This window comes from Myotis nattereri (genome assembly GCF_964212035.1).
Source record: "Myotis nattereri genome assembly, chromosome: 13".
NCBI classification, from domain to species: domain Eukaryota; kingdom Metazoa; phylum Chordata; class Mammalia; order Chiroptera; family Vespertilionidae; genus Myotis; species Myotis nattereri.
In genome coordinates, this window is record NC_138088.1 from 55,952,710 (window position 1) to 55,960,939 (window position 8,230).

Here is an 8,230-nt window from a genome sequence, read left to right on the forward strand (position 1 = left end):
TAACTGCTTACCAAGTAAACCTGAAAATGAAAAGGGAGAGAAAGGTGAGCCTGAGGTCTTGCAACTCCCAGGGAGCAGGCTGACTTCGCCCCGAGCTGAATTCCTCATGACTGTACTGAGTTTAATACTGGTGCCTGACTGACCACGCCGCACCAAAATACACACCGGTATACTTGCCACTCTTAGCTGGCTGAGCAAGGTTGAAGTTATTCCCGTGGGACTCTGCCAACAGCATTCCTGGGTGAACTCATCTGGGGAGGACAAGCGGACTGCTACAGACGCCACTGATTCCAGAAACTCGACCATGTCAGTAGGAGGGGGGAAGCCTACTGGACTGTTTCTAAACTGAATCAAAGATTGTGATCATTTCTTTTTTAAAATTTTTTTTTAATATATTTTATTGATTTTTTACAGAGAGGAAGGAAGAGAGATAGAGAGCTAGAAACATCGATGAGAGAGAAACATCGATCAGCTGCCTCCTGCACACCTCCCACTGGGGATGTGCCCGCAACCCAGGTACATGCCCTTGACCGGAATCGAACCTGGGACCCTTCAGTCCGCAGGCCGACGCTCTATCCACTGAACCAAACCGGTTTCGGCAAATGTGACCATTTCTTTTTGTGCCTTGGGCCTCTCTTCTCACTGGACCTGAGCATGAAGGCTTCTTGGGTGCTTACTGAGCTAGGTTGGTGTTATTTTTATCACTAAACACCATCAGTAGGTAGCCCTTCGAAGTTAGAATAGTTTCAGTCATCCAAATTAGATGGTACGTGGGTGGAGATCGGGGCGGGAGTTCATCGGACCTGTGGGGGGGGGGGGGTGTCCCTGGGCTTTGCTTGGGGCAACAGGCTGGGCGTAGAGCTGATTGCAAGGTTCTTACCGACATGACTGTCTGCCCCTGTAAGAGTCAGGGAACTGAGAGTCACGGGGCTTTTGGCTTATTTAACCCTCCCAATGCCCTTTACGGGAATGATGGTTTAGGACACAGGCTTAAATCAGAACTCCTGGGTCCAGTCACAGCTTCGTGGACCAGCTCTAGGACCATGGAAAAGACACTTGGTCCTTTCCTTCCTGGTGGTCTCTTCCGTGTAAAATGTGGGCGGGGTGGAGGAGGAGGATTGAATGAATTCAGACAAGCGAAGCTGGGACAGTAGTGCCTGGCACGTGGCAAACGTTAGCTCTTAACATCCTTGTGTATTTATTGGGTGAGGAAACGGGAAGTGACATGCTTACGCCCATGGAACCAGGAGCAGAGGCAGGATTTGAATCCAGGCCCACGAGACATCAAAGGCCATGTGAGCCTCACCATCTTCTTTAGCACCCACTGGGCCACGGTGGCCAAGAGGGAAAGGGCTAAGAACCTCTCACCTCCTCCTAGGGCAGGGCCTATACTCAGTGTTGAGGTCCTGTGAGATTATTTGTCTCCCAGACAAAGCAAGTGATTGGAAATTGGCAAGTAATGGTGTCTATACTCAGCCTTTAGCGAGCCCAGGTCCCTGGGTTGGTTCCCAAGGCTTTCAGAGCACCCTTCCTCCCTCAGTGTCCGCATCCCCCCACAGCTCCCTCCCACCGTGATGTCTGCGTTTGCACTCTCTACCCCCTTTTCCAGACCTGACCCACCTTTTTGTGCAACCTCCCTGCTTGGACAGGACCCTCCTCAGACTTGCCTTTCCCAAAACTCCCCCGAGCCTTTCGTCTATTTTCCAGAGCCCAGTTGTCTTAACATCTTTAGTCATTCCCTAGTAACACTGTGAATCCCCTGAGGGCAGGCCCACTCTGACAACTCCTCATTCCCTACTGTTGTCCAGACCCGGACACATAGGCACCCTGCGTGGCCAGGGGGCCCTTAAAGCTCCCTTGACTTAAGATCTTAGTGATCCCAAGGCTAAGTTGACATTTAACCAGAAACAAATGTCAATATTAGTGGACAAGACTTAGGGCCAGCTCTCCCACCGACTTTCTCTTGCAATCCCCAGATGTGTAAGGTTGGGCAAGTGTGTGTCCTATCTCCGGGCCTTTTTCTCCCCCTCCATGAAAGGTGGGCGCTGCCCACGCCCTCATGGTGATGTGGTGGTGGGTCCCCACTCCGTCCCGCTGTGGTCTCCCAGCCGTGCAGCATGGTCTCCATTCTGGGCTGTGAATTCCTGCAACTCCCATGTGAGTGTGGCCGCTCTGCCCACTGTTCTGTAACATTATACAAATGTAATCATATGCCAAGGGACGGGCTCCAGGCTTGTAGTTATTTTGGGATGTGCAGGAACCTGTGGGAAAATGCTGGAACATGTCTGAGTCACTCAGGCAAATACCTTTCTTTCCGTGTTTCAGCATGTTTTGAACTTTGAGGCAGCACACATAAACACACACACACACACACACACACAAAAGCCCAAGCAGCGCACACGCCCTTTGTGTGTCTGTGTGCCCTTCCTGAGCAGCTCTCCCTGCCCTGGGCTGGGCCACCACATCCTCTGAGCTCTGCGGAGGGCGAGGGCAGGGCTGGGTTAATCCCTTGGAGGCCCTAAGTGTGGAAAAAACTGAGGTTCTTTCTCCCCCACACGTAAAATAAAACCAATTGTACGCCACAAAAGTAGTGTCAGGATGACCTGAGTTTGCCATGTTGTATACTCTTGAAAAATTAAACATTAAATCACCCCAGTTATGGGCGGGCCCCTGCTTTCCTGACACTCAAGCTGCCTGTTGGCCAGCACTGCCCACCAGTGGGAGCCAGGAAGACCTGCTCCAGTCCCTGGGGACAGTGCCGAGCAGGGCGAGGAGGGGCCAGGACCTGAGGAGCGCCCAGGAGGAGCCACCATGAGGCCACCCACTTGGTGGAAGGGAGTGGGAGGCGGCCACAGGCCATCTGCACGGATCCTTCCCAGACTTGAAGCCCAGAGCAATGGGGGGGGGGGGGGTGTTCCAGGTGCAACTGGAAGCCAGCCTGAAGGAGGTGAGGAGGGGCTTGGAAAAAGTATTTCAGGTGCAAGGGGCCTTTTCTAGAACACTCTCTTTCCTGTCCTTGTCTGTCTAGCCAGAGCTTCGCCCGATGGCCACCTGGAGGCTGTGCTTTCTCCGCAGCTCAGTTGCTGAGGATGAAGGTTTCCTCTTGTCCAAATAGAAATCCCATCACGGGCCCCTCCTCTGCTCCTTTCCATGTCGTCTTTCTCTCTTAACTGGCTCCTTCCTTCTCCTTCACCAACAAAAGTGCAGACCAGAAAGAAACCTTTTTTGTTTGCTCCTCAGTTTACCCCCTTTATCATCAAACTAGAGGCCCAGTGTGCAAAATCGGGCGAGACCCAGACCCCCGCGCCGCAAGACCCATCAATGCACCTCCTGGTGACCCGTCGTTTGGTCGTTATGGCGTTACGGCCACTGGCCTTTTATAATATAGATATCTTGAAAGAGCCAGCTGATGTCACCCTCCTGGCGTCCCACGCACCGTGCTCCCGCCTGCAGTCCTGGGCAGGACTTCTCCCATCACAGCTGCCCCGCCCACCTCCTCCCCACCTACTCGGAAACCGGGAGGTCTCCTGGCCGCCTTCCTCAACCCTCGGCTCTTATCACGACGTGACTTAGGTTTATGTGTCTACCTGGCTAGGTGATAGTACCCAGCTATTTAATCAAACCCTCATCTATGTTGCTGCGGAGGTATTTTGTAGACATGGTTGACATCTACAACCAGTTGACTTTAAATAAAGGAGATGACCCTCGATAATGTGGGTGGGCCTCATACAATCAGTCGAAGGCCTGAAGAGCAAAACCTGTTTCTCAGCAAAGGAGACACCCTGCCTCAAGACTGCAGCCTCAGCTGCCTGAGTGTGCAGCCCGCTGGCCTGACCTACAGACTCCAACTTGCCTGTCCCCACAACTGTGTGAGCCAGTTCCTTAAAATAAATCTCTTACACACACACACACACACACACACACACACACACACACGTGTTTCTCTGGAGAACCCTGACTGTCACATACTGTTCAAACTCTCCCTGGGTCACTGGCTTCCACTTCCCCAGCCCCAGTCACCTCTGGGTCTGTGCTTCCCATACCTCTTTCTGCTGAACATCAATCGTATGCGCACCGTTGCCTGCAGGACACACAGGAACGTGAACATTCACCTGCTATTCTCCAGAAGCCTGGAATTCAAGACCAGGTTCCCTCAGGATTCCTTCAGCACTGCGTCAGCTCTGTCACAGCACCAGCCCTCCATGGGTACAATCTCCTGTGCTCACAGCGGCCATCCGGTGGAGGAGTGGCAGAGCCAGCTGTCACAATGGGAGTAGGGCAGGGGGCAGCGAGCTGCTGCTCAACCCCGCCAGCGGTTGCCATGTGGGGTCATGGCTGCCATGTTATAAACGCTTTCCAATTTTCAATAAAAGCCACAAATCTGTTTTTGTGAAACCTCTCCATTTTAAAATATTTGTAAATGTTTAAAATAAAAATACCAGCAGGCCCCACAAAACCCATCTGCTGGCCAGATCCGGCCCTGGGGCTGCCAGTTAGCAAGTTCCAAGCCCCGCTGTGCTGTGAATACTTCATTCTGTCTCCAGTCCCTTCTGTCCTTCCCTCGGCCCCGGCCCTGTGAGAGAACACGGACTGTGGCCTGGGATTCTTCGATGTGGAGGAAGTGAATGGGAGACATGGCCGCAGAGAGAGGGAGCTGGGCGCCCTGCTCCCCTTTCATCCTTCCACTCAAAGTCTGCCAGCAGCACCCTGTCTAGTTCAGAGCTGTCCTACCTTCAGGGTGCCCTGCTCTGAGGACCTGGGCTGCCTCCAGGTCCTCGTGTAAACACAGGCCACTTCTCTTGCTGGCCTGCGCTGTTCGCGGGCATTTATTTATTTAATTTTAAATATATATATATATATATATATATATATATATATATATATATTTTATTGATTTTTTACAGAGAGGAAGGGAGAGAGATAGAGAGTTAGAAACATCGATGAGAGAGAAACATCGATCAGCTGCCTCTTGCACATCCCCCACTGGGGATATGCCCGCAACCCAGGTACATGCCCTTGACCGGAATCGAACCCGGGACCTTTCAGTCCGCAGGCCAATGCTCTATCCACTGAGCCAAACCGGTTTCGGCAAATTTTAAATATATTTTTATTGATTTCAGAGAGGAAGGGAGAGGGAGAGAGACATAGAAACATCAATGATGAGAATCACTGATCGGCTGCCTCCTACATGCCCCCCACTGAGGACCGAGCCCGCAGCCCAGGCATATGCCCCTGACCGGAACCGAACCTGCAACCCTTCAGTCCACAGGCCAACGCTCTATCCACTGAGCCAAGCCGGCTAGGGCTCATGGGCATTTTCAGGGCAGCGGTGGGTGGACTCTGCTGTCAGGTAGGCTGACAGCTTCCTCACTCAATAACTGTGAGCTCAGGCAGGCTCTCAGCCTTTTAGAATCTCAGTTTCTCCGTGTTAACAGCGACCATAAGAGTTCTCAACCCTACACCAGGAACACATCCAATCCGAGGGCAGCCGGGAGCATTGTTCCTACCACTCTTCCCTTCGTGCCGGCTGATGACAAGGAGAAAGGGGCCGAGGAACAGGTCTGCGGTGCTGGTCCTGCCCTCCAACCTCAAGATGGCCTCTGGGCCCAGTCGCCGTGGCTCGGTGTTGAGCATCAACCTGTGAACCAGGAGGTTGCGGTTTGATTCCCGGTCAGGGCACATGCCCGGGTGACAGGCTCCATCCCCAGTGTGGGGCGTGTAAGAGGCAGCCCATCAATGACTCTCATCATTGATATTTCCATATCTCTCTCCCTCTCCCTTCCTCTCTGAAGTCAATAAAAATATATTAAAAAAAGAAAGATGGCGTCTGGGCAGAGTCTGGGGAGGGGCGATGGCACATTGCTCAGTTCTCCTCCCCCTGCCATCCCCTCCCGCTCTGTGCGCGGGAGGGTAATGACCTAGAGGGACAGTCCCGGTCCAAAGCCAAGACACAGAAAAGGGTGCCCCTTTGTGCCCTTCTGAGTGAAAGGTAAGCCAGTTCGATCCTAGTGCTGGGTGTCGAGCTGGACAGAACAGATGGCAGGGCCAGCTCATGACCTGCTTGCAGCCTTAAAGGCATCCGTGCTCAGCCTCACAGAACCACACCTGTCCCTATGTCATTCTCCCATTGAGACAGGAAAGGTATGACCGAGTAGACAATGGGAGATTGTTCAGCAAACAGGCCTGGGTCGGGAATCAGGCACATGGAAATTCACAGGAATGTCTATAATGTGGTTCTCTATGAGCTATAGATCCTCGGAACTGCTTAATTCCAATGGCCACTGCAGCGGAGTAAACAGTGGCGTGAACTCTCAAGTCAGAGGGCTGTTGGAGCTAATTTCTTGCCTTCTGGAGGATGGGCTGTGACCCCGGAAGGGCCCCGAAGTCTGAACATGATTCCCTGAAGGCAGAGAACTTAGGGTGATACCAGCTTCATCCCAGAGCCGTACGCGCAAAGAGGGCAGCCAAAGAAAGAAAATGGCATTGATTTTTGGGGAGGCTATACATGAGACAAATGAGGAGACCCTGCACCTAGTTTGATCTGCTTCAACCACATACAGTTAGGGGTCTACATACACCTAGTAGTCAGGTCTCTACTTTTTCCAATTGGTTGCTTGGAGCACCTGCATGTCCATATAGACAAGAAGTACCATGTCTCTATCACAAAGCATCTCCCTTCCTCCCTGAAATGTCCAGGAGTCCCAGGGGTGCACTCACTCGGTCAGTGGGAGTCAATCTCCCTGCAGGTGCTGGCAGAGGGAACGGGAGGTGTGATTTGTCCGCCAGCCAGTGCTTTGAGTCGTCCTCGGCGTTGCTGTTGACCGTGGCCCTTCCTTGTTGGGTGGACACTGACTCTGTTTGCAGAGACCTGGTCTGGATTCCTAAGGCCACCATCCGGGGCCGCCTCCCAAGCGCTCAGTTCACAGCTCTCTTGGATCCTGCTGGTGCGTCCAGCAGTTGAGTCCCGAGCTTCCGCCTTAGCCAGGCCCTCTGCAAACACCAGCACCTGGTCCCCATGAACACTCAGCACAGGCCTGAGGCCCAGGGACACTGGACATGGACCTTCCCAGGCCATTGATTGCACACTCACACACACACGAACAGTTTCCTTAGCACTAAGAATATGGCTGCTGAGAGGGCCAATGAGAGGATGTGCAAAATACGTTCTGCTAACAGAGGGGCCTGCAAATCCATGGCCTTCGTTTCGTGGCAAAACCAGGAGGGGCCCTGAGACGCCCTCCACTCGGCTGCACACTGACCATTGGCATTCCCTCCCAGGTGTGACGTGGAGGAGGCATTTATCACCATGACAACACCCTTCTGAACGCTTTCACCTGAACGGGGATCGTAGCCACTTTTAACAGAACACAGCTGAATACAGTCAGCTGACCCGTGGACATCCCTCCTTGGGCGGCCTCCAGGTATGTCTTCCCGTGAACCCTCACTAAGCTCCTTGCCACCTCCCAACCACCTTTCCACCCACCACCCCCAAACCCTCACACCGCTACCCCGCCCACACCCCCACACCTCCACACCCTGGCCTCCAGTTCAGATTTCCCTCACAGAGTTTTTCCTCGAGGACTTTGGTATTCTCTTCTGTCAAAAGATCCTTCAACTATCCCAACAGGCTTTTCTGTCTTTTATTTTTTTCTGTTTTTATTGATTTCAGAGAGGAAGAGAGAGGGAGAGACAGATAGAAACATCAATGATGAGAGAGAACCATTGATTGGCTGCCTCCTGTACGCTGCTCCCCAAACCCACCACTGGGGGTTGGGCCCACAACCTGGCCATGTGCCCTGACCAGGAATCTAACCATGACCTCCTGGTTCATAGGTCGACCCTCAAACACTGAGCCACGCCGGGCGAGCCAGACTTTCCTGTCTTTGAATCTCAGAGAAAGAAGGGGCTTGGATCTGGAGATTTTTGCCCCCGAAGGCTCCTTAACTGTGAGGCAAGTTTATACTCTTTCTCCCAGGGAAGCACATTTGCTCATCAAGAGGTATTAAGGGAGGGGCAGCTTTCATCCACCCTTCAAAACAGCTTTATGCCACTTTCCACTCAGGGCAACGAGCACCTACTTGCCCTACATTTTCAAAAAATTAAAGAATCCACTCAAAGGGGAATGAAAATCCTGAGATGACTCGGGTCCACCCTCTGACATGGAAGCAGCTGGAAAAATGCAGAAATTTCTCTCAGTAGGTGACCAGTTATAGTTTTGAGGTCATTTTGA